Source organism: Phascolarctos cinereus, unplaced genomic scaffold (assembly GCF_003287225.1).
Source record: "Phascolarctos cinereus isolate Bilbo 61053 unplaced genomic scaffold, phaCin_HiC Scaffold_3;HRSCAF=262, whole genome shotgun sequence".
Taxonomy (NCBI): Eukaryota; Metazoa; Chordata; class Mammalia; order Diprotodontia; family Phascolarctidae; genus Phascolarctos; species Phascolarctos cinereus.
The window spans coordinates 197,911,907-197,937,030 of record NW_027555736.1 but is presented as its reverse complement, the minus strand read 5'-3'; positions in this window follow the sequence as shown (position 1 = coordinate 197,937,030).

The window sequence follows — 25,124 nt, the reverse complement described above, 5'->3', positions numbered from 1 at the left end:
ATAAATGTGTTCATATGCATGTATTGTATAAGTATGTAAGTATACTTTTATGTGTGTTCCAAACCTGTGATTTGATCATTCTAGGCAATATTTGATATGGAAACTACTTCCACCATTGTAGATAAGCCCTTAGTCTGTAACTCCTGTAACATAGTCTTAGAGAGTAGTGTGAGAGAAGACATTAATTTGTGCATGTTCACGCTGCTAGGTAATACAAGGCATTGCTAAGAATTTACTAAGTGCTTATTACGTCCTAGACATTGTGCTATGTAATGGACATACAAATAAATGCAAAAAGAAAGGTAGTCCTTCCCTCAAAGAGTTTACCTTCTAACAGAAGGAAGATAAACATGAGAAGAAAGAAACCTGCACTGGGACATGTTATGGAAGGCCACAAAGTAAGAAGCACATCTGGGAGGAGAATGAAGGTTGGTTGGCCTGGGGCCTTCTCCAAAATGAAGGCTGTAGTAGGAACTCAGTAATGGAAGAAGGGGGCATCAATGATGAAAGGACGTTCTGCTATAAGAAGACAGCAAGGATGATGGATGGATGTTACAGACTGAGGAGGCCCCAGGCATCGAAAGAAGTCCAGCTACTATAGCATAATTACATGTCACAGTGTGTGTTAGAGGCAGGAACTGAACTCAGATCTTCTTGATTCCAAGGCTTTCCTTCTATCCAATACACCACCATGATTATCATCATATGTGTGTATATATGTATGTGCATACATGTATGTGTATGTATGTATGTGTATGGATATATATCCATGTGTGTATATATATGTATATATATACATATACATACATGTATATATATACACACACACACACACACATATATACACAATACATATATATATATATATATATATATATACATATGTATGTATGTATATGTATACACACACACACACATACACACTTGTGACCCTATTTGGGGTTTTCTTGGCAGAGATACTACAGTGGTTTGCTATTTATACGTATATATTTAGATGTCTTCCAGAGGATACCAAGATCAAACAACTAATTCCATTTTTTGAAAAATTAAAGAATGTAATTAACAAAGGGCTAATTAAAAATCTAGTTAACTAGAGATACAAAAAAAAAAAAACCCAGACAGATAGAATCAGTACCTATCCTTTCTAAAGAGAAAATATTTCTCCACTTTCAGCTGCTATTCTTTCTGGGTTGCTTCCAGATACGCTGACTGTACCAGATGTCAGCTGCAAAAAAATCAAGCTGGAGTAATAGTTTTTTTAAAAGTCAGAGCAAAGAGCAAACCAAGCCAATAGATGGTGGATGGATTATTTGACCAGCCAGACAACCTACAAAAAATAAATAAAGTTAACATGCATAACTTTTCCACTTGAAAAATTCAAATAGGAATACAAGAGTTTCATGTAGGTTGTGAAATTGGTCAGAAAGCACCCTAAATGTAAAACAGGCTAAAGACAAGAGGTCAAATTTAATGGGTAAACCAAAAAGCCAGAAAAGAAAAAAATCCTGGGAATCATTCCTAGCACAATGCAAACATTAGTGATTTGTGGCTTTATGAAGGTTTATCCATCAAGCTGTTACAATTGCTATTGCATTTGGTTTTTATAGAAAGTCTGGAAAGTGTTCAACTTGTTATATATTGATTGGTTCCTTTTTATGTTTCATTAAAATCATATGTTAGGGAACCGGTTTCCAACATTTTATATTGCTGTGTAAATTGCAAGCTGCCACAAACAGGAGATCCTACAATATAAATTCCAACGTTCTAAAATACAGAGACCATACTTTTTCCTCTTTTAGAAACAAAAATTATAGGGTCTGGGCATAGTGAAATTGGGATCTAATGGACCAAAATTTGGAGTGGAGGTAGCCAATCACCTTGTCAGCTGAAGCATCTATTTCGCTTACTAGCTTTTAAGAATAGCTTCACAATAAGTATTCAGTCTTCTGTTTTAGGCTTCAGGAAAGTACCAACGATGATAGGGCATCACACACAAGAAGGAAGAGAGACAAGATAATGGATGATACCACTGGAGATGCATTGTCCTATATGAATTGACTTTCTTTTTATTGAAGGTGGAGAGTTGTGCATGAAAATGGGGATCAGACTTGGAGCATTAATTCTATTACACTGGTTACTAGCATCAAAGAAACAATCCTTGAATATTTTGAAAATATGGGATTATTTTACATGTAAGTAATAAACTTTGCAAACATAGTATTTTTAAATATGGACATTTTAAAAAAAGCTGTGTACTTAAATATTACAGTGACCATGCTCAAAGGATAGCCCTAAAGTTTTTTGCACACAAAACAAATCACAAAGAATTTTAGACTTAAAAGTACCTTAGTCCAACCTTCTAGCCAAAATAAAAATCCCTTAAGAACTTACCTGACAAGTCGTCAATTAGTTTCTTCATGAAGTTCTTTCATGAATGAGAGGGAACTCATTAATTGACGTTTAAACATCAGCTCCTCATTTAAGGTTCTTATTCCCTGGAAAAGAAATGAATTTAATTGTACTTAATTCAGTCCTCCAGCATGGGTATTCAGGACTATCACAGGCCTTAAAATTATAATAATAGAGATAATTTAATCTAGATAACATCCACAGCTTCAAGTGGACTGTTTCTTCTTTTTTTCTTCTCAAAATATTTTTTATTATTAACAAAAAGATAGATTTTTCCTTTAATTTTAATAATACACACATCATGTGCATATACATATATATATATATATGTATGTTTCAATTGGATTCTGTGCAAATACAACTGTAATCTGTAAACATCTTGTTTCTTTTAATTTTTAAGTCAATTTGAATATGTCAGAGGAAACCAAAATGCATTAACTCAGTTAACTATATGAGTGGTGAGCAAGGTATTCTGGGAATTCTGTATGATCTAGAAAATATTTTAAGACCTTAGTAAACAGAAAATGACAAATCTAATTTTACTTCTTTGGGGTGACTCATAGCAATTATTTTATTCCTTACTGTTCTTCATATGTGGATGGTTTGAGACATTCAATGGTATCTCTACTGACCTCCCAAGACATATTTTATGATGCCATTGATAACTTGTTTTCTTGAATGAGCCTTTGGAGTCAGTTTGATTTTTTTCATTTTTCTTGCTTGAAAAAGAAAACAAAATGTACAACTGCATGAACTCTTGTACAGTGTAACCTGGCTGCCTTTCTGTAAAATTAATTTGGCTATAGAGGAGAGTACAGCTGGTGATATTGCACAGTCCTGCCTCACTTAAATCCAATTTTCCTGCAAGTCATCACCTTCCTGATATCATTGGTCCTCTTCAAGAATGAATTTGTGAGTAGTATAGCTGTACCCCAAGGACCCAACTGGCCAGTTCTAGTTGAGTAATGCTGCTCCTTCCTTCCTTGCTTGCTTCCTTCTTTCCTTCCTTTCTTCCTTTCTTCCTTCCTTTTTCTCTCTCCCCTCACTCTATCCACATGAGGAATCATTCACTTACATGTGGGTGCTCTGCCCAAAGGAAAGTGGATTTCTTGAAATAGAGCTCTGGAAAAACCAGGCTTTGGTAAGGCCCATTGGAAGATTCAAGTGGAGCTATCACTCTGGCTGTTACTGATTGCCCCAGCCCAAGTATCCATTGGTCATTGTTTGGGTTTTGATGGCCTAGAGTGAGTGCAAATACCAATGAGGGTCTTCCTCTCTCACATTACTTTTTTTTTTTTTTTACTAGGTAAAAGAGGTCTTCTTTTGCCTCATTCCTTACCTAGCCTTAATCACTGAATGGGTGTAGCCTCACACAAACTGAGACCTGGGAAAGACTTTAGCTTAAAAAGGCCAAGGTCTCCCACTGCACCTGCGGCCATCTGTAGTCATCCTGATCTATGTCTTGCCACAGGATCCAGATGGCTCTGCAGGAGCCATCACTTAAATCCAATTCACTTGCAAGTCAAGATATCACTTTCCTGATGTCATTGGCCCTCTTCGAGAATGAAGAACAAACAGCAACACTTTGAGGATTAAAGACTAAAACAATCTTCTCTTTAGTTATAGTTTTGCCATCAGGAAGGACATCCTCCTAAGAAAGGTACCTAAACAGGTTGTTACTAGCTCCCATATGCTCACTCCAACAAAACCTTGAAGTTTGTAATAGACCAAATAATGAGCAAGAAATCCAATGAGAAAATGCAGTGATATCTTCCACTCTGTAACTATACAAAAATTAGCCAGAAGACCCCACACAATAGAAAAATGGGATCTGCTAGCAAAGTCTACTCCAGGTTAGAGAAGTCTCATAGTATGACTAGTGATAGGAAAGGGATATGTATTGCCTATGCAGTTCTGTGTCTGGAGGAAGCAAGAGTATAAAGTGCCATAAGAAAACCTATAGGTACTCAGAAAACCCCAAGGTGGGCAGAGTGCCTATAATGCCTTGGATGTTCAAGACAATAGCAGCAGGCAGCAACCAGAAACCCACAACCAGCATAGTGTAAACTGAGCTTAGTCCTGGATAGGAGGGTCTAAGAGGTCTGAGTTTTCTAACTCTCAATACTGAGATGCAACAGAGGAACCTGAAGATCCCAGGGCTCTGAACTCCATAGGCTCAAAGAGTCCCAACTGGAAAGGGTAAAGTCAACATAAGAACACAGGGGACCCAGCATAAGACCAGGAAGGGCTAATCACCCCACCCAAAACTGCAGCCCTACCATGAACCCTCAAAATCATATCTGGGGAGAGGAGAAAACCAAAGAAAATACTGAGTTTCAAAAATTATTACAAATCTAAAGATCTATCAGAAGGGCAGGTTCCACAAGAAATACAAGCAGAGATTTAAAGGGAAAAAAAGGCCCTTTCTACAAGGATTACCTGAAAACCAAAAAGAAATAAAGTGAGAGATTAAAAAAAAAGTATCAGCGTATTTTATAGTAGTTGTTTTTTTCATAGTAGGAAAAACAAAATGAGACTAAGATGTTGCTCCTAGTTGAATACTGGAGAATGGCTAAGCAAATCATTACATATGAATGGAAGGGAATGTTATTTTGTTAAAAGAAATGATAAAATGAAAATTTTCTCAGGAAACTGGGAAAGCCTATGAAGTGGAGAAGAGTGAAGTAAACAGAACTAGCAGAACTATTTGAAGTAAGAAAAATAAGAGAACAACAACAACATTATAAAGAAAAACAATTTTAAACAGCTTTAGAACTCTGATCATTGTAATGAAAAAACAAATTATTCCAGAGGACCAAAAATTAATGAAGCATGCTACCCCACTTCTGCCAGAGAAGTGATGGACTTAAAATGAAGAATGAGACATATGTTTTTAGACATGGTCAATGTGGGAATTTATTTCATTTGTCTGTGCATATTTGTTTGAGGTCGTTCTTTTGGCTTTCTTTTTAAAATTATTCTTAATTGGGAGAAAGGAATTGGAATGATAAGAAAATAAATGTTTACCAATCAGTAAAAAAATAAAAGTAAAAGGAACTTGAAAAAAAAGAGATCAAATAAAAGCTCTGGAGAGAAGAATTGGAAGGAAACCAAAAACAATGTAACAGAAGAGAAAGTAGTAAACCCTACCCAAGAAATGGAAGCACTGGAAACTAAAATAGGTCAAATAGAAATTAAGTGACTCCATGAGACAGCAAGAAATATTGCAGCAAAACGAAAAGATTGAAAAAAAAGAAAATATAAGATTTTTATATTAAATATAACTGAGCAGGAAAATTAAATGAATCAAAGAAATATGATTTAAGAAATATTACTTTTTTCATGAAAAACAATAACTCTACTAAACTTATTCCATCTTTTCAAAGATTAAAAAGAAAAACTAAAACTAAAAAAGTAGATAACTTTGCCCATAATATGACCAGATTATTTTGAAATTATTCTTTTATAGGAACTCTATCTTTAATTCTAGGTATGGTCAGAATTTAATATTACAACAAATTAAATATTCTCTTGATTATTCTAATTACTATGACTTTTTGAATGAAGTTTGTATACTATGCTGTTCAAAAAGGTTATCTTTAATTTTAACCAAGATTTGCTTTTTTGCAATCTATACCCATTCCCCCTACTATTGTCCTCTGGGGCCAAGCATAAGCCCTTTCTCCAATGCTGCAGGATAATCCTGAATCCAAGCTATGCAAATCTTTATAGTTTCCATCTTTGCCTATGTGTCCATATCTGAGATACAGAACACCTGACCAGGGTGCCCCTTCCCTCTTCATCCCTTCTCCAGGGCCTTGGAGCTATTTTCTATCAGATCCCTCCCTACTTATTTCTTGAGTCAAAACACTTAGCACTGCCACTTCCTACCTCCTTACCAGTCTCCCAGGGCCATACCTCCATTTGTTTTTGTCAATAGGGAAATGACCCTCTTCTTAATTGAAGGTTACCAGTACTACCAACCTCAAGGGAAGACTTAAGACAGTCTAATCACAGGGCTTCCCTCAACCACTAATAATCTGTCTGAATCTGTTCTTCTGTTGTTAACATCTTCTTATTCCATATCATAACCTGGTGATTATTAACTCCAGGCTGCCAATGCACAAATCCCACCCTCCATTTCCATCTGCCCTGCTCCCTCAGTGTCCCACTCCATATTTGCCAAATCCCTTCTTCTGTGCTCTCCAGAATAGCTGCTCCTTAATTAATAAACTTCCTTTCATCTTAAAACTTTCCATTTATGACTCCTTCCATTTTCAGGCATCATTGTTTTGGCTCCCTTCATAATGTGCTACATCTTGGCCAACCTTTCCAGCATTTTCACTCTTACTCCTCAACTAGACCAAGATGGAGAAGTCAGACTATTCCTTATTCTCTATTGCCACTTCCAGACCCCCTCTAACAAACATCACTCAACCTCTCTTCCTTTCAGGTACATGCTACTGAAATTTATCATTTAACCCAGATGCTGATAGTTACTACCTATCAACCTTCAGGACATTTGCCTTACTTCCTCAGGAGTTCAGTGCCTCACTTAAGAGTTTTTTTTTCTCTCTTCAGATCAAATCATCCTCTCATAAAAGGAAACTTAAACAAATATATCAATGTACCCTAACTTTCCAGTTCTGTAATCTACTTAATTCCTATTTCAATTCAGCTACACACAAATGGTCATGTGATTTTTCACTTCACCCACAGGTGTTCCACTTCCATATCCATGAAATTCCTTTATCATATCCTAATCTTTTACAATTCCATTTTTCTCTATGCCTTATTACCCATTAAATCTATTCTTTGTCCTCACCATGACCTCCTTTTCCTTTATCTTTCAATTCTTTCCTAGACCTATACTCCTTTATTAGCTAATCTCTCCTTCTTTCCTTATCTTGACCCTTTGGTGAATTACTTCAACTCTGCACTATTCTCTGCATTCTAATCATTTGCTCTCTGATCCTACTGTGAATCATGCCTTTCCAAGCTAGAAGTTAGATTATTCCTCCTATCATATTCCTCCTATGCATCTACTACTGAACTGAGATAAAGAAAATCACAAAACTGTACTATGTCTAATGCAAATTTTTGTTACACATCCTCAACTGGGTGCTCAATTCGAAGAGGCAATTGTATTACAATTGCTTAATATATTCATTATCCCCATCACCACAGTGCCTATTCCAAACTTTTTAAATTCTTCCTCAAGCCTCCAACTGTGCCTTTTACCTCAACCTTCTTATTTAAAGACCTCACCTAATAATTCACTGAAAAAATTGAGGCCATCTACTAAGAGCTACCTCTTCTCTCCTCCTTCTCTTCTCACATCACCTGAATATATTCCCCCACAATTTCCTCCTTCCCTACCATTTCAAAAGAGCAAGTGGTCCTTCTCATTGCTAAAACAAGTTCCTCTTATATGCACCATTGATTCCTTCCCTCCCACCACCTCCTGCAGATTAAAATTGTGATCCACCACTCTCTCTCTCTCTCAGATCTTTAATCTCTTATCTACTAGTTCCTAGCATATTCATTCATTCATTCATTCATTCATTCAATTATCTATTGATTATTGTCTTCAACAAGCAATCTTTAGTCTAGATGAGTTGGTCTCATCACCTTCTTCCAAACAAGTCATGCACATTCCTAACTTTATTCATTTTCTTGTTCTGATAAGCAGGAAGGTTCTTTGTTTTTCTCAGTAAACATTTAACCACCTACTATGCTCTAGGCAGTGTGCTAAACACTGGGGATACAAAAAGAAGCAAAAGATATTCCCTGCCCTCAAGGAGCTCAAACTCTAACAGGGGTGAGGAGTAAACACATATGTACAAACAAGTTATATACAAGATAACCAGGAAATAATAAAGGGAAGGCACTAGAAGTGAGAGGTTTGGAAAGGTTTGCTGAAGAAGATGGGATTTTAGTTAAGGCTTGAAAGAAGCTGGAGAAGCCAAGAGGATGAGATCAGAATAGAGAAGTCTAGGCATGGGGTAGAGCCAGAAAAAATACCCAGAGATGAGAGATGGAGTATATTGTTCTTAGAACAGCCAGGAGAACTGTGTCACTGAATCAAAAGGTATGTGATAGAAAAGGTGTAAGAAGACTGGAAACAGGAGCAGTGGAAAGAGAGAAGGTTGTATTATGAATGGCTTTAAATGCCATACAATTTTCTATTTGATCCTGGAGGTCATAGGTAGCCCCTGGACTTTATTGAGTAGGGGAGTAGCGTGAGGGGACCTGCACTTTAGGAAAATCATTTTAGTGACTGAATGGAGGATGTTTTGGAGTGGGGAAAGATTTGATGCAGGCAGACCCCCATCCACCCTGAACTAGGCTATTGCACTAGTGTAGGAACAAGGTGATAAGGGTCTTTACCAAGGTAGTGGCAGTATCAGAGGAGAGAAGGGGGCATATTTGAGAGATATTGCAAAGGTAAAATCTATACATCTTGGCAACAGACTGGATATTGGAATGAGAGACAGTGAGGAGTCAAGGATGATTCCTACGTTGTGAGCCTGAGAACTAGGAAGAACTGTTCAAATCTTATTTATCCTTCAATCTCCTACTTAAATTCAATTCTCATTCTATTTTACTAGATATTCAGGCTGTCATTCTCACTGATTCTTTCTCTGAATTACAGATGGACTTAAAGTTACCGTACAACTTTATATTTAATCATTCTATGATTATTTGTTAAGGGCTTATTTGTCTCCCCAGTTAGACTATAAGCTTCCTGATAACAGGGACCATGTCTTATAACTCTTTTCTTATGCTCCACGGTACCTAACACAATGCTGAACTCATAGCAGATATTCAAGGCTTGCTGACTGATTCAAAAAGAAATGAGAAGTGATCTTAATATGGAAAAAAAAACCCAATATTGTTTGGTTGAAAATTCCCAGGCTATGCACCTTAGGTGGGCCCTGAGAAAGAAACTGTTATTTTACTTGGGAGGAGGGGATTGGGGAAGCACACTATCCTATTTTAATAATCTTTTAAACCTGATAAATAAAAGATCAAGTCCTTGAACTCAAAAAACTCTGTGCCATTTATGATAAATTACCAGGGGTAAAAGGAATAGAGGAAATTCATTGGGGTCAGTGAATCATGTCACAGTATTCTAAGTTATCATTCACTTTTGAATTGCATCTACATTTATCTAACCCAGAAGGCTGACCTGAGTAATCAGCCTCATTTGCCATGTCAAGCTTTAGTCACTGACAGGAATCAATCAGAATCCATTCATACAGGACTAGACAAGCAACAAAACGAAGTGGGATTCACACCAGTCAAGCTCAAGGACTGACTAAGGGGAAACTGACTTTATTTTATTTCACTATATGGGCTTATTTCCTAATTCTTTCAGGTTAAAAAGGTAGAATATGATTTCTGTTTATTTATATGTATATACAAGTAACATTAAGCTATTTTAAGTGCTAATACAAATGACTAACTCATTTTTTTAAACTCCGTAAGAATTAGAGGATAATTGTATGAAAGTCTCATGAATAGTACAAGGATTTAATTAACCCCAACAATTAAAGAGTAATGTCTCTGGAGTCCAGGGACCTGCCTTCAAATTCTACCTCTAATATTTATCACCTTCCAAAAAGTTACTTACCATTCCTAGGCCTCAATTTCCTCATATACAAAATGAAGTTAATTAAATAACCTCCAAGGTCTCTTTCAACACTAGATTTATGATCTTAGGATATAATAATGACCCAAATTTTAAGTGTCTTTAAATAAGAAGGTTCTTTAAGATCATCTTAAACTATGAAGAAAGTATTAAATTTGTTCTCTGAAGCATTATAATTGCTCTCATATAGTGACTATTGTACCAAGCCACAATCTTGAAGGCACTTATTTTGCTGTGTGTTCATACAGAAGAAAAAAAGAAGCATATTGGTATAAGTAAGTCCCTTATGGATGAGGAAACTGAGTCCTAGAGAGATAAAGCAAATTGTACAGTGTCACATAGATAGCTGATACGAGAGGTTCTATTTGAACCTAGGACTCCTCTCTCCTTAGCCAATGTTCTTTTAACTGTACCTTGGCAGAGAAGGAGATCAGTGAGGACAAAAGTGATCAGAGAAGGCTTCATGGGAAAGGTGTTAGCACATGAACTTGAACAAAATAGGCGTGTAATAAATACTTGTTGATTTGATATGAAGGTTCTGTGGAGTGAGTGGATAGATTTGCAGAAGGGAAGAGCATTTGGAACAATAGAGAAGAACATGAGTGAAAGTATGGATGTAAGATCCTTGAATATAAGGGGTATCACAAGTGCAATGGGAGACAAAGTGGGATGGGGAGAGCTGGGGCAGATTAAGGAAGGTCTTGAAAGCCAAGGAGAATGAGGATGTGGTTAAAGGTGGAACTACAAGAGGGTCAAACTGCTTGGCAGGCATATGTCATGTGGGGTTCTCATATCCATTTTTCTTTGAACATTGGGGCAACAGTAACGCGTAGAGAAATCTGTGATATTTAAAATAATAGCTTTATTATGTCATGGGCCTTTTGTAGCAATAATAATTAACCATCTGCAGCTCACATGTCACAAACAGACCCTCATGATGATTCACTGTTCACCAAGGCATGCGAAAGCTATTATTTACTCATTAGCACACTAGCTTAGCATTGTTCCTTTAATTACCAATTTCTATGCTATAAATTGTCACAAGCCCTATTTTGAACTAACTTCCAAACTGTACAATACCTGCATCCTGATACGCTGCCAGAAAATGTGAATCTCCTCCTTGATTTTGATGTGATTTGATTTATGAGAGAAGTGGAGAATTGCTAGACAACTCAAATTTTCTTAGCAGAGAAAAATAGATTCCCTGTCAATGACTAGATGCCATCACATGCACCAGAATACAGAATAGTACACAATGCAGAGTACTTCAGACATACAAATTCTTTATAAATGCATATATACATATATGTACATATTCATATACACACATATTTCAGAAGTGTGAGGTCAGATGCAGATCTTTGTGAAAAGCATAAAGCATATACAATCTAAAAAGCTTCTGGACTCATGTTAAATGCTGTTATCCAAGCTGTGCTAAATGCTGTTATCCAAGCTGTCATAACTATATTGCTGCTTAAAGATATTGCCTGACAAGAAAATTGAGAAAGCTCTCAGGCTACTAAATCAAAATGCTTCCATTCTACCCATGGCTAACCAGACAGATGAAGCTCAAGACATAGATATTGTTTTTATGATACAGCATACCATAAATATATGATATAGGAATATATGATATAGTCTCCAATCTTCCTCCCTCTGCCATTTTTTTTTGCTTCTTCAATGAAGAGGAAACGGGGAGTTATTCACTGAATTTTCTCCAATGCAATCTCCTCTACCTCTCTTACATTATTCAAGAAATAAGATATTTTATACAGATGGAATGATGTAATATCATTATACATGTACAGAAGTACATTACACACATACAGATGTAACAGGGGAACTCCTAGGTGATATGTGTATGAGAATACAAAAAATGCCAGGTGGTAAAAATGTTGAGAGTGTGGTACAATGCAAAGAATTATGGATTTATCATCAGAACTTTCAAATTCAAGTCTCAGCTCTCCCACAGACTGAAGATGCACAGGGGAACTCATTTGTAGAGAAATCATAGGATAATAAATTTAGAATTTAAAGTGACCTCAAAGGTCATTTATTCCAAAACATACTGTTTAGAATGAAGAAAATGAAGCCTAAAGAGATATGTGACTTGCATAAGGTTATATAGGTAGTAAGAAGCAGATCCAGGATCACATGCTAGATTTTCTTACTCCAAACAAAGTGCTCTTTCTACTACATTCATGCTTCAGATAAGAAATTGGACTGGTAAAAGGTTTCTTCCAGTGTTGGAGCAACACTGAAGCTCATTGAGGGCAGCAGATGGATGTGAGACTTGAAGTCAGGAAGAACTGAGCTCATATCCCTCTTCAGGCACTTACTAGCTGGAAAGGCAACTTAAGCAGAAGGCTTTCCTGATTCCTCTTAACTCTAGTGCCTTCTCTCTACTGATTATTTCCATTTTATCTTGTATATAATTTGTTTTTATGTAGTAATTTGCATAGTTTCTCCCTTACCAGATTGCGAGCTCTTTGAGAGAAGTGACTGGTTTTGTTTTTTGGTTTTTTTAACCTTTCTTTGTATCCCCTAGGCTTCACACAGTATCTAAGACATTATTGTTGCTTAATAAATGCTTATCAACTGACTGGCAGCCTGTAGGGAAGTCACTTAACCTCTGCCTGGCTCAGCTTCCTCACATGTAAAATTGGGATAATTATAGGACCTACCTCATAGTATTGTTGTGAGGATAAAATGAGATAATACTTCTAAAGTGTTTTGCTTTAAAGTTTGCAATTTCAAATCCCTGCTGAAATTTAACCTCCTTTGAGCAAGCAATTTCCAATCAATGTAACTCATCTGGGGACAGTAACAGATATTTTTCGTGTCTACCATTATCTCCCTATTGTTCCATGGAGCATGAAATGTTCTCCTTTTTGTCATTTCTTCAGAAGATTTGGATATATACTTTTTGAGGAAGAATCTCATGACTTCTATTACACCTAATGAATCAGATTTCTTGTTGCTCCTCTCCCTACTTTCTTCTGTGTGTGACATGATCTATTTATTGACATTTGATATTGTTTTTTATTCTAACTGGCTTCACCACCTAAGAGATGGAACTTGGCATAGTAGAGACAGAGCCAGCTTCCACACCAGGAAGATCTGGTTAGTTCCCTTCTTTGACCCATACTTACTATCTGTGTGACCACAGACAAATCATTTAATACTTCAGTGGTCTAGGCAATCATCTAAGGTTATAAGTTTCAGAGAAGGTGCTGACCTGTATCAACAGAGGGAATTTTCTTATGCCAAATTGCTCCATAATAATGAAATCACCAGCCCAATCCCTGTCCTATCCTGTGCTTCCTCAAAACCCTTTTCTTTTTCACTTCCTTAATGGATTCTTTCCTCTATTGTCTCTGGAGTCTACATCCTCTTTATTAAGAGCAGTTATCTCTAAAAAGAAAAAAAAACAAACAAACAAAAGATTATAGCAACTTTTTCCTCCCCAAGTGTCTGGTACTCTTTTCTTGTTTTTCTTTTTCAAACTGAATTAAAAATTTTATTAGAAACTTAGACAGGCATCATCATAAATGAACAGAAGGCCAGCCTCAGTCAGTAAAACCTGGTTGTCACCATGCCTGATAACATTATTGACTGTGTGACCCTGGCCAAATTGCCAGGTAGATGGATTTTCTCTGAGAGGAGAAATTTACAACAATGAAAGCATAGGTCCAAATATGCACAAAAAATCAATTCTAATACACAGTGTATCACAATGCTCTTTCAGTCGCTCCAACTCCCTCTTAGGATTCTTTGTCCATTCATTTTCACTCATTTTTCTTGATATTATTATTGTTAGTATATATTTTATTCATCTAATTCTGCATTTTTTTGTTTTATATTATTTCATAAAAGTCTTTTCCAATTTCTTTGTATTCTTCATATTTGACAGTCTTAATTGAAGTATAGTATTCTTTTACATTTATGCTTACTTAACCATTCCCCTATTGTTGGAGATATTTGGTTGTTTCTGTTCTTAAGTTTTTTTGAGGGAAGGAAGAATAGTACTGCTAAAAAAATTATTGAACACACAGTGTTTTCAATATATGCATTTTTTGCTTTTGATAACTCTTTCAAAGTATATTTTCTAAAATATATCCAAAAAAATGGTTACTTTTACTACAACCTGACTGATTTTCTCGCCAAAATTTCTTCAAGTATTCTATGCCATCAATAATGAATGCTTCTGTACAACACTGCCTACACTGAGTTTTGATGCTTTTAATTATTTTGCCAACTTCATGGATGCATACCTGGTACCTCAGAGTTGTTTTAATTCACATTTCTCTAAATTTAATGATGAACATTTTTAGCGAATTACTGAAAATTTATTTTTCCTATTTTGAAAATTGTCTATTATATCTTTTCATTATTTATCCTTTATGGACAAAGAGTTAAAATAGTTCCTTTTATGTTTTTAACAGCACTTTACATAGGTAAGATATTGTTTTTATATGTCTAACTCATAATTAATACTTTTCCCAACCAGAGTTTTTTCATTTAAAATACATGTGCCTAGGAGACAGTGGAGGCAGAGCCAAGATGGCGGAGTGAAAGCAGTGACTTGCTTGAGCTCTCCCCCAAACCCCTCCAAATACCTGTAAAAAATGGCCCTAAACAAATTCTAAAGCAGCAGAACCCACAAAAAGACACAGTGAAGCAAAATTCCAGCCCAAGACAACCTGGATGGTTGATCAGAAAGGTATATTGCAATGGGCAGGCAGAGGAGTGAAGTGCGGCTTCTGCGCGTAGGCCGCAGCAAACATGGAGCAGGCCTCAGAGGACTGAATCAGGGACAGCTGTGGAGGTTTCCAGACTTCTCAACCTATGAACACCAAAGACAACTGAAAGGATCAGTGGGAAAAGTCTGTTTCTTCAGTGCTGAGAGTGGAGCGTGGGGGTCTCAGCTCCAAGTCCTGAAAGCACAGAGCTCAGGCCCCTGGGGCTACAGCTGCCTCCTGAGCTTCTGACCTACAGACTGAGGGGGAATTGATAGGCTGATCAGAGGGGGATTGCAGGGATCTCCTTGCCAGTGCTAAGGCAGGAATCTCTTGCTTTGCCGGTGCTTGGATCTGGGTCACAGATTTGGACAGTGGTCCTGGGGTGAAGAGAAGCACTGGCATGATGGAGCTTGTAGTGGTTGTACAGAAGAAACCCTCCTCACAGTTCCAGGACAGAAAGGAGTGCTTATGGTCACTAACAGACCAGAGTACACGCAGAGAAAGGAGTAAACACCTCGCCCCTTGTCATACCACCTTGGAAGAACTGAAAATTTACAGGTCCCTACAAGTATCTCTGAAAACAGCTGTACAAACCCCCGAAGCTTGGGACAGTACATTCTCCACTTTGGAAGCAGACTCTTACCTTAACAAAGAGTTTAAAACTCAAGTAATTGGCTGGGATCATGAGCAAGCAGCACAAAAAGAGTTAGACTATATTATCTTACTTTGGTGACAAAGAAGATCAAAACATACAACCAGAAGAAGACAACAAAGTCAAAGCTCCTACATCCAAAGCCTCCAAGAAAAATATGAATCAGTCCCAGGCCTTGGAAGAGCTCAAAAGGGATTTTGAGAAGCAAGTAAGGGAAGTAGAGGAAAAACTGGGAAGAGAAATGAGAGTGATGCAAGGAAATCATGAAAAACAAGTTAAGAGCTTGCTAAAGGAGACCCAAAAAAATACTGAAGAAAATAACACCTTAAAAAATAGCCTAACCCAAATGGCAAAAGAGGTCCAAAAAGCCAATGAGGAAAAGAATGCCCTAAAAAGAAAAATTGGCCAAATGGAAAAGGAAGTCCAAAAGATTACTGAAGAAAATACTTCCTTAAAAATTAGAATAGAGCAATTGGAAGCTAGTGACTTTATGAGAAATCAAGACACTATAAAACAAATCCAAAAGAATGAAAAATAAAGACAATGTGAAATATCTCATTGGAAAAACAACTGACCTGGAAAATAGATCCAGGAGAGAGAATTTAAAAATTATTGGACTATCTGAAAGCCATGATCAAAAAAAGAGCCTAGACATCATCTTTCAAGAAATTATCAAGGAAAACTGCCCTGATATTAGAACCAGAGGGCAAAATAGAAATTGAAAGAATCCACATCTCCTCCTGAAAGAGATCCCCAAAGGAAAACTCCTAGGAATATTGTAGCCAAATTCCAGAGTTCCCAGGTCAAGGAGAAAATATTACAAGCTGCCAGAAAGAAACAATTCAAGTATTGTGGAAACACAATCAGGATAACACAAGATTTAGCAGCTTCTACATTAAAGGACCACAGGGCATGGAATATAATATTCAGGGGGGCAAAGGACATAGGATTACAACCAAGAATCACCTACCCAGCAAACTGAGTATAATCCTTCAGGGGAAAAAATGGTCATTCAGTGAAATAGAGGACTTTCAAGCATTCTTGATGAAAAGACCAGAGCTGAATAGAAAATTTGACTTTCAAAAACAAGACTCAAGTGGAACATGAAGAGGTAAACAAGAAAGAGAAATCATAAGAGACTTATTAAGATTGAACTGTTTACATTCCTGCATGGAAAGATGATATTTGTAACTCATGAGAACTTTGTCAGTATTAGGGTAGTGGGAGGGGAAAAATTATATGTATGTATAGATAAATAGATAGATAGATAGATAGATAGATAGATAGATAGATAGATAGATGGACAGATAGATAGATAGGTAGATAGATGGCACAAGGTTAGTTGGAGTTTAAGAGGTCATATCTGGAGAACAAAATTAAGGGATGAGAGAGGATTATACTAGGAGAAGAAGAAAGGGAGAGGTAGAACAGGGTAAAGTATCTCACAAAAAAAAAAGAAAAGAAAAGGCTCTTAAAGTAGAGGGGAAATGGGGGAAGGTGAGAGGAAATAAATGAATCATATTCTCATTGGAATTGGCTTAAGGAGAATAACATACACATTCAATTGGGTATGGGAATCTGTCTTACCCTACAGGAAAATAGGGGGAGAAGGGGACAAGAGAATAGGGGGATGATAGAGAGGAGGGCAGATTGGGAAAGGGGGGTTAGGGATATAGAGTTAGTTTTTCACAACATGTCTACTATGGAAATGTTTTACACAACTGCACATGTATAACCTATATTGAGTTGCTTGCCTTTTCAATGAGGCTGGGTGGGGAGGGAGGAAGGGAGAAAATTTGGAACCCAAAGTCTTCAAAACACATGTTTAAAAAAAGTTTTCACATGCAACTGGAAAATAAGAAATATAGGAAATAGGGTACAGAAGTCTATCCCACCCTACAGGAAAATAGAAGGGAAAGGGGATAAGAGAATGGGGGGAGAGATAGAAAAGAGGACAGACTAGGGGAAAGGGTATTCAGAATGCATGCCATCTTGGTTGGGGGGAGGGACGAGATGGGAAGAAAATTTGAAATTCAAAATCTTGTGGAAGTAAATGTTGAAAATTAAAAATAAGTAAATTTATATTAAAAAAATATTTTAAAAATTGTGAGGTACTACCTTATATTGATTAGATTGCCTAACGGGACAGAAAAGGTAAATGACAAATGTTGGAGAGAATGTGGGGAAAAATGAGACATCATTGCAGTGTTGGTGAAGTTGTGAACTGATTCAGTCATTCTGTATGCCCCCAAAGCTATAAAACCATGCATACCTTTTTACCTAGCAGTACCACTACTAGGTCTGTATCACAAAAAAGATAAAAACAAAAGGGAAAAGGAGCTTTATGTGCAAATGCATTTATAGAAGCTCTTTTCTGAGTCAAAGAATTAGAAATTGAGGGGATATCCATCAATTTGAGAATGGCCAAACAAGCTGTGGTATGTGGTTATGATAGAATACTACTGTACTGTAAGAAATGATGAGCAGGATACTCTCAAAAAACCTGTAAAGACTTTCATGGGCTAATGCAAAGTGTAGTGTACTGTGTACAAAGTAACAATATTTTAAGTAATTTTAAGCAAAGTAAGCAATATTTTAAGATGATCAGTTGTGAATGACTTAGATATTCTCAGCAATACACTGATCCATGACAACTCTGAAGGACTTCTGATGAAAAATGTTATCCACCACCAAAGAAAGAACTGATGGTGTCAGAATACAGATTGAAGCATCTTTTTTTTTTTTACTTTATTTTTCTTGAGGTTTTTTTTGTCTGTTTTCTTTCACAATATGACAACTATGGATATGTTTTGCATGACCGTATATTTATAACCTTTATTATATCAATTGTCATCTCAATTAGAGAGTGTGGGGCAGGAAGAGGCGAAAGAATTTAGAAGTCAAAGTTTTAAAAATGAATGTCAAAAATTGTTTTCACATGCAACTTAAGGACAATAAAATATTACATAAATGCAAAAAAAAGGATTGCTACAAAAAATGTGCCTATATACACATGCACATATAATTTACATGTATATGCATATATGTCATACATACAGGTTATAAAAAATAATGTACTCAGAAATATTTATTTTGTCTCCAATAATTTTCTTCCATTTAAAGAATAGTTATACTGACTTGTGGCTTGCTTACTTTTTATTATTTTGAAAGAAAAAAATGCTGTTATTCTTTTCAATACTTTTATGAGGAATGGCTTTTGAATTTTATCAGACTGAACAATAATAAGTATAGAAGGATTTTTCTTCTACACCATAAAAATTAAGCTACCAATCAATATGCTTTGCAATGGGGGGAAAAACACACACACACATATATTGGAAGCATCCCCAGTGAAATGCAGGTATGAAGCAAGGAAACCTACTATCACCAGTTTTATTTGTCAGAATGCTAGAAATTTGGGCAATTGCTATAATAGAGGAAAGGGGTATTAAAGGGATTAACATCAGAACTGTAGGGGTCAGAGTAACATCTTTTTCAGATGAAACAAAAATGTATCTATTAAATGCAAACACATTAATCCCCTAAAAATGGGGACAAAATTAACCCCCAAAGATAATCTGCATTCTTTTTCACTCATTATTCAGATAAGAAAATGTTATACAAAAAGAAATCTCATATGCAATGACAGCCAAAAACATTAAATATTGCCATATATCAGGAATGCACAGAACTGTAGAAAGAAACTATAAAACTATAATTCCAGAGAGAGAAAGAGGGAGAGAGAGAAAAGAGTGAGTGAAAGAGAGGACCTAAGTAACTGGAGTAAATTTCAATGTTTCATGAAATAAATATATTGATATGTGCACAATATAAGCAAAATACTACATCTATTAATATAAACAATTTAAACTTTTATGGTTTATATGTTTAATTATGTTGATAATCTCTTTGACATTGAACTAACTTGTTATGCTTGGTATAAAATGCATTTGGCCAGGATGAATAATTTTCTTAATATATTACTATTTTATATTGGCTAATGTTTTATTTATTATTCCTTCATTTATATTTATGGGCAAAATTATTCTATACTTTTTCTTACTGTTTCTTTACCTAGTTTAAAATTAACATCTTTCTATCTCAAAAACAACACAGGAATGTTCTATTTTCCTGTACTTATGAATAATCAATATAAAAGAGATATTTGTTCTTAGAAAGTCTGAGAAAATTCTGCTGTGAAACCATCTGGACCAGGTGTTTTTCTCATGGATAAGCTTTTGATGACATCTTTTTTTCCCCCCTCTGAGATTGGACTATTTAAATAATTCATTTATTTTTGTTTCAGTTTTGGCAATTTATGTTTAACATGCTCTTATATTTTCCTCAAAATTATTGCTTTTTAAGAAAACAATTTTCAGTAATTTTATGATGATAATTACAGTTTTCCCAAGTAGTTTTAAGTTCTATGTTAAGACTTTTCTTTAACATTTATAATTTTGCTGGTTTGTGTTCTCTCCTTTGTTTAAAATTAGATATGCTAATGTTTTCACATGGTCACTGGTGTTTACAAAAAACTACTTCCTTATTTTTATTAATTTAATTTTTCTTTTTCTTTTCTATTTATTTCAGACCTTTTGATATCTCTCTCTCTCTTTCACACACACACACACACACACACACACACACACACACATACACACCAGCTCAAATAAATTTATTTTCTTATCTTTTTTATTAATGTAGACATAAATGATATTAGTTTGCCTCTAAGATAAGTATTGTATGCTGAAACTAAATACATATGCTTTCTATCTTTCAAAATGTATGTAGTGTTTCTCTATGACCTGGTATGTGACCAATTTTTGTAAACAGTCCATGAGAACTTGAAAAGAATGTGTGTTCCCTGCCACTCCTGCTTCTCCCACCTCTCTAGGTAATGCAAGCATAATTAAATGACATGGCCTCAGAGCCAGGTAGAATTGGGTTCAAATACTGCCTTTGGCAAAAACTAGCTGTGTGACCCTGGGCAAGTCACTTGATCTCTCAGTGCTCTTGGAACTTTATAAGACCATAACTTATAGAGAATTTGCCAACCTGCATTAGAAGGAGTTTCCTCACCTGGGAGCACAGTCAATACCCTTACTGATATATCAATTGATTCTAACATATTAACTAAGTTGTTCAAGTCTATATTTTCTTTAGAGTCAGCCTTTTTTAATTTGATTTGTTACATTCTGCTAGGGGAGTATTGAGGTCACATGCTATTATAATGTCTTTGTTTCTTATTAGATAGATAATCATTCTTTTATAAATTTATTTTTCAAAGTGTTTGGTCCACCTAAATTCAGAATCATTATATATTTGTTCATTTTTCTTTGCACTTACATGAAATACCTTTATTTAATTTTCATTTTTCCTAATTTGAATTCCTCTTTACCAAATAACACTATTGCTAATCCTGCTCCTTAAAACTTTAATAGCATGACATATATATATATATATATATATATATATATATATATATATACATATATATATATATATATATATATATATATATATATATATATATATATATATGCACAAAGAGGTTCATGGCATGCAAAAATGAATAAATAAGAATTCCTGATTTATATCAGTCACATCTATTTTATAAGTAATAAATTCTTTTTTTCTGTCATTTCCCATTTTTCATTGTATTGTCTATGGGGAGTGGTCTCTTACTCTTCCATAACTATTTCAACTATTAGTAATTTGTAAGTGAAACAAATGATATTTCTATTTTTAGACTAAAAAATCTTTTATCTTTTTAAGACCTAATTCTAAAATTCTAAAAAATTTCAAAGTTGAAGTGTTTTTGCCTTTGAATTTTCAGTTTCTTTTCCACCACAATCTTTTGTTGCTGTTCAGTCATTTTTTTTCAGTTGTGTCCAATTTGTGATGACCCCATTTGGGGTTTTGTTGGTAGAGATGCTATAATGATTTGCCATTTTCTTCTCCAGTTCATTTTACAGATGAGGAAACTGAGGCAAATACAGTTAAGTGACTTGCCAAAAGTCATGCAGCTAGTAAGTGTTGGAAGCCAAATTTCAACAAAGATGAGTCTTCCTGACACCTGTCCATTTGCACTATCCACTGCATAACTCAGCTGCCCTTAACCTCCAGTAAACACATTTCATTAGTGAAAGTATTTTAATATTGTTCAGTCTTTTGTATTAGTTATAATATACGTGTTTAAGCCAGTATTCTTTGTATTATAGTTAAGAAAGTTTTCATACCTGTAGTTATATACATATATGTAATTACATATACACATATGTGTATATATCTGTGTATACACATATATTTATGCACACATGTGTACACACACATATATTAGAGAAGGGTTAGACAATACAGCCTAAACTCTCAGCCCTGATTTCTTTCCCAAGAAGAGGAGAAATTTCTGATAAGCATAGGAGGAATAGACTTCCCTCAGGCAGGGAGGAGAGAGTAACTCAGATTGCTGATGCTTCTCCAAGGGAAAGAGACTTTCATGTCTTAGAGAAAGGAGTTTGTCTATTTCTTTTTAAAATTTAAAATTCTTTTAAAAATTAGTTTGTTTGCTTTTTTGCTTCTATCACGACTAAGAAGCATCCCTCAAACTGGAATCACATAACTTGAGAATTGGAAGGGACTTCAGCAGCCATCCTGTCCAACCTATATGGATCCTCACTGTACCATACTGGACAAGTGGTTATCCAGCCTGTGCTGAAAAACCTCCAGTAAGAGGGAAGAAGTCCATTCTACTTTTAAGCAGCTCTAATTTTTTTTCTTTTATTAATTTAATTATTTTTAGTTTTCAACATTCACTTCCACAAGATTTTGAGTTCCAAATTTTCTCCCCATCTCGTCCCTCCTCCCACCCCACAGCTCTAATTTTTTAGAAGTCTTTACTGACATTTAGCCAAAATTTGCTTCTCCCCCTCTGGGGGAGAATAGAATAAATCTAAATCTTTTATCCAAATGACAGTCCTTCAAATTGTGAAGATACCTATCATTCCCACTCCCACCTCTAAGATTTTCCTTCTCCAGGCTAAAAGTGCCCATTTTGTTCCACCAGTCTCCATATGACACGAACTCAAGGCCTTTCACAATCCTCATTTCAATCCTCTGGCCATATCTTATCAATGTCACTCTTAAAATGTGTACTCTAGACAAAGTTTGATGAAGGCAAAATAGAATGGGATTTTCATTTCCCTAAACCTGAAAGTTAGGAAAACTAGGTGGTAGTGAACAGAGTGCCAGCCCTGCAGTGAGGAAGACCTGAGTTCAAATTTGGCCTTACACACTTACTAGCTGTGTGACCCTAATCAAGTTACTTAACCCTGTTTGCTTCAGTTTCCTCATCTGCAAAATAAGCTAGAGAAGGAAGCTGCAAACCATTATAGTGTCTTTGCCAAGAAAACCCCAAATGGGGTTATGAATAGTCATACATGACTGAAACAACTCAAGAACAACAACAATCTTGAAAGTAATGCCTCTTAATATAGATTTAGATGACATTGGATTTTTTTGGGGGGAGGGTTCTTATTTCACATTGCTGACATATTTTGCTTCCATGCCACTAAAACCCCAGATATTTTTCAATATAATTGCTATTCAACAATGCCTCCTCTTTTTTCAACCTGTGAATTTTTTTTTCTCTTTGTTTCCAAGTATAAAACTATTCCTACTGAATTTCACTTCAGATCAATAATCTAGGCCTGGGGTCAGCAAACTATGGCTTGAGGGCCAAATCCAACACACACTTTTGTTCAGCCTTTAATCTGAGAAGGATTTTTATATTTTAAAATAAAGCTTAATTATAGTTTAAAACATTAAAATAAAATCTTACCTTGCTTGTTGAGGGATTTGGCCAACAGGCTGCAGTTCCTTGAACTTTTATCTAGCTTGACAATATCTCTTTGGAACTTAATTCTATCATTCAGTTTCTTAGATATCCCTCCCAGTTTACTGTCATATTCAAATTAGATGAACTTGTCATTGATAAAAATCCAAGTCATTGATAAAAATACTAAACTATTCAGGTTCAAGCATGGGTTCCTGGATTATTCCATTAGAAACACTGTCATACTAACATGGAACCATTAGCAACTACTCTTTGAGCACAGCCATCCAACCAGACCTGAATTTACCTAATTGTACTATTATCCAGTCTACATATTGTACATAGTCCACATTTTCCACAAGAACTGTAGGGTTACACATTATGAAAAAAAGTTCACTAAAATGTAGCTAAACTGTATCCATATCTATTCCCCTCATCTACTAGGTTAATAATCCTGTCAAAAAAGGAAATGAGGGTGTGACCAGTTCTTGATGAAGCCATGTTGGCTCTTTGTGATCACTCCTTTCCTTCTGAGATGGTCAATGGCCTTCTCTTTAATGAGCTATTTTAGAATTTTCCTAGGAATCAGGTTCAAATTCACTGGTTTATAATTTGGAAACTGTGTTTTCTTCCCCCCCACCACCTTTTTCTTCAAAATTAAGACATTTGCACCTTTAAGTAATCTTGTCTTATAGTACTTTACTCTTTCCCAGATCTTTCAAATATTAATGTTGGCTCAGCAATCAGTATCAGAATCTGATAGTTCTTTCATTCCTGAAAGAGAGAGTTTATCTGGGTCAAGTGGACTGATTTCATGAAAGTTATGAAAACAACATGCTCTCTCCCTCTGTCCCTTCAGGGTGTGACATTTAAAAAGTGTAAGAGACATAATTTCTGGGTAGTCATTTTATTAATAACATTTGCATTTTAATAAAAGAGGTCAGTGGCACTCTCTGAGGCCAAAGTCCCTCATGTGGCAGCAGGCTCAAGGCTTATATGGCCTTGGAAAAGTGGGTATTCCAGAGGATGGCAATCAGGTCTGATTGGTTAACAAGTAATGAGAGAATGAATATTACAAAGAGGGGCTAGACCTATTCTAAGGAGCCTTGCTTATATCATTTACTTCTAAATTACCCTAGCCTGGCCAATCTAATCAAATAATTTATTCCCATCCAAACCTGAGTAGAACACAATGGGATTAAATTACTTGTAAAGCTGGGTGGGGTCTGACCAAGATTGAGGAGAATTAATTCAATCTCATTACCAGTAATGTCCTTCAAGGGACTGAACTTTGAAATGATGACTATAGAAAAATGGGAAGGTCTGGATCTTCCCAATCATTGGTTATTAATAATCATTTTTCTCAGTGATATGAACTCCCTGTTAACAATTTTTGTTCTGTTATTTCCATTGCAAAAGTCATTCTCCTTGGCAAAGAAATGATCTGAGTTTTTCTAGCAAAGGAAAGCAGCCTAATTTAGGAAGTCCACTCCCCATGGCCAGGTATGTCTGAGAAGCCAGAAGCCCCCTTTCAGGGAATTATTGTGTGGGGAAGTGGTCCTGGGGAGGGTGAGGAGTACTATTCCCTGCTATCTGGAGGTAATGGATAGGTGAAACAACAGCCCAGGAATGCCTAAATTTCTGTCAGCTATGAATGAAAGGAGGAATGAATGTCCTTATGTTTGCTCTGGGAAGAAAAATACCTGAGTGTGTATGTGTGTGTGTGTGTGTGTGTGTGTGTGTGTGTCTGTGTGTCTGTCTGTCTATCTAGAGTCTGCCTATGTGTTATGTAGTTCTTCATCTGTTCAACATAGAAAAAGCACATTGTGTGGAATG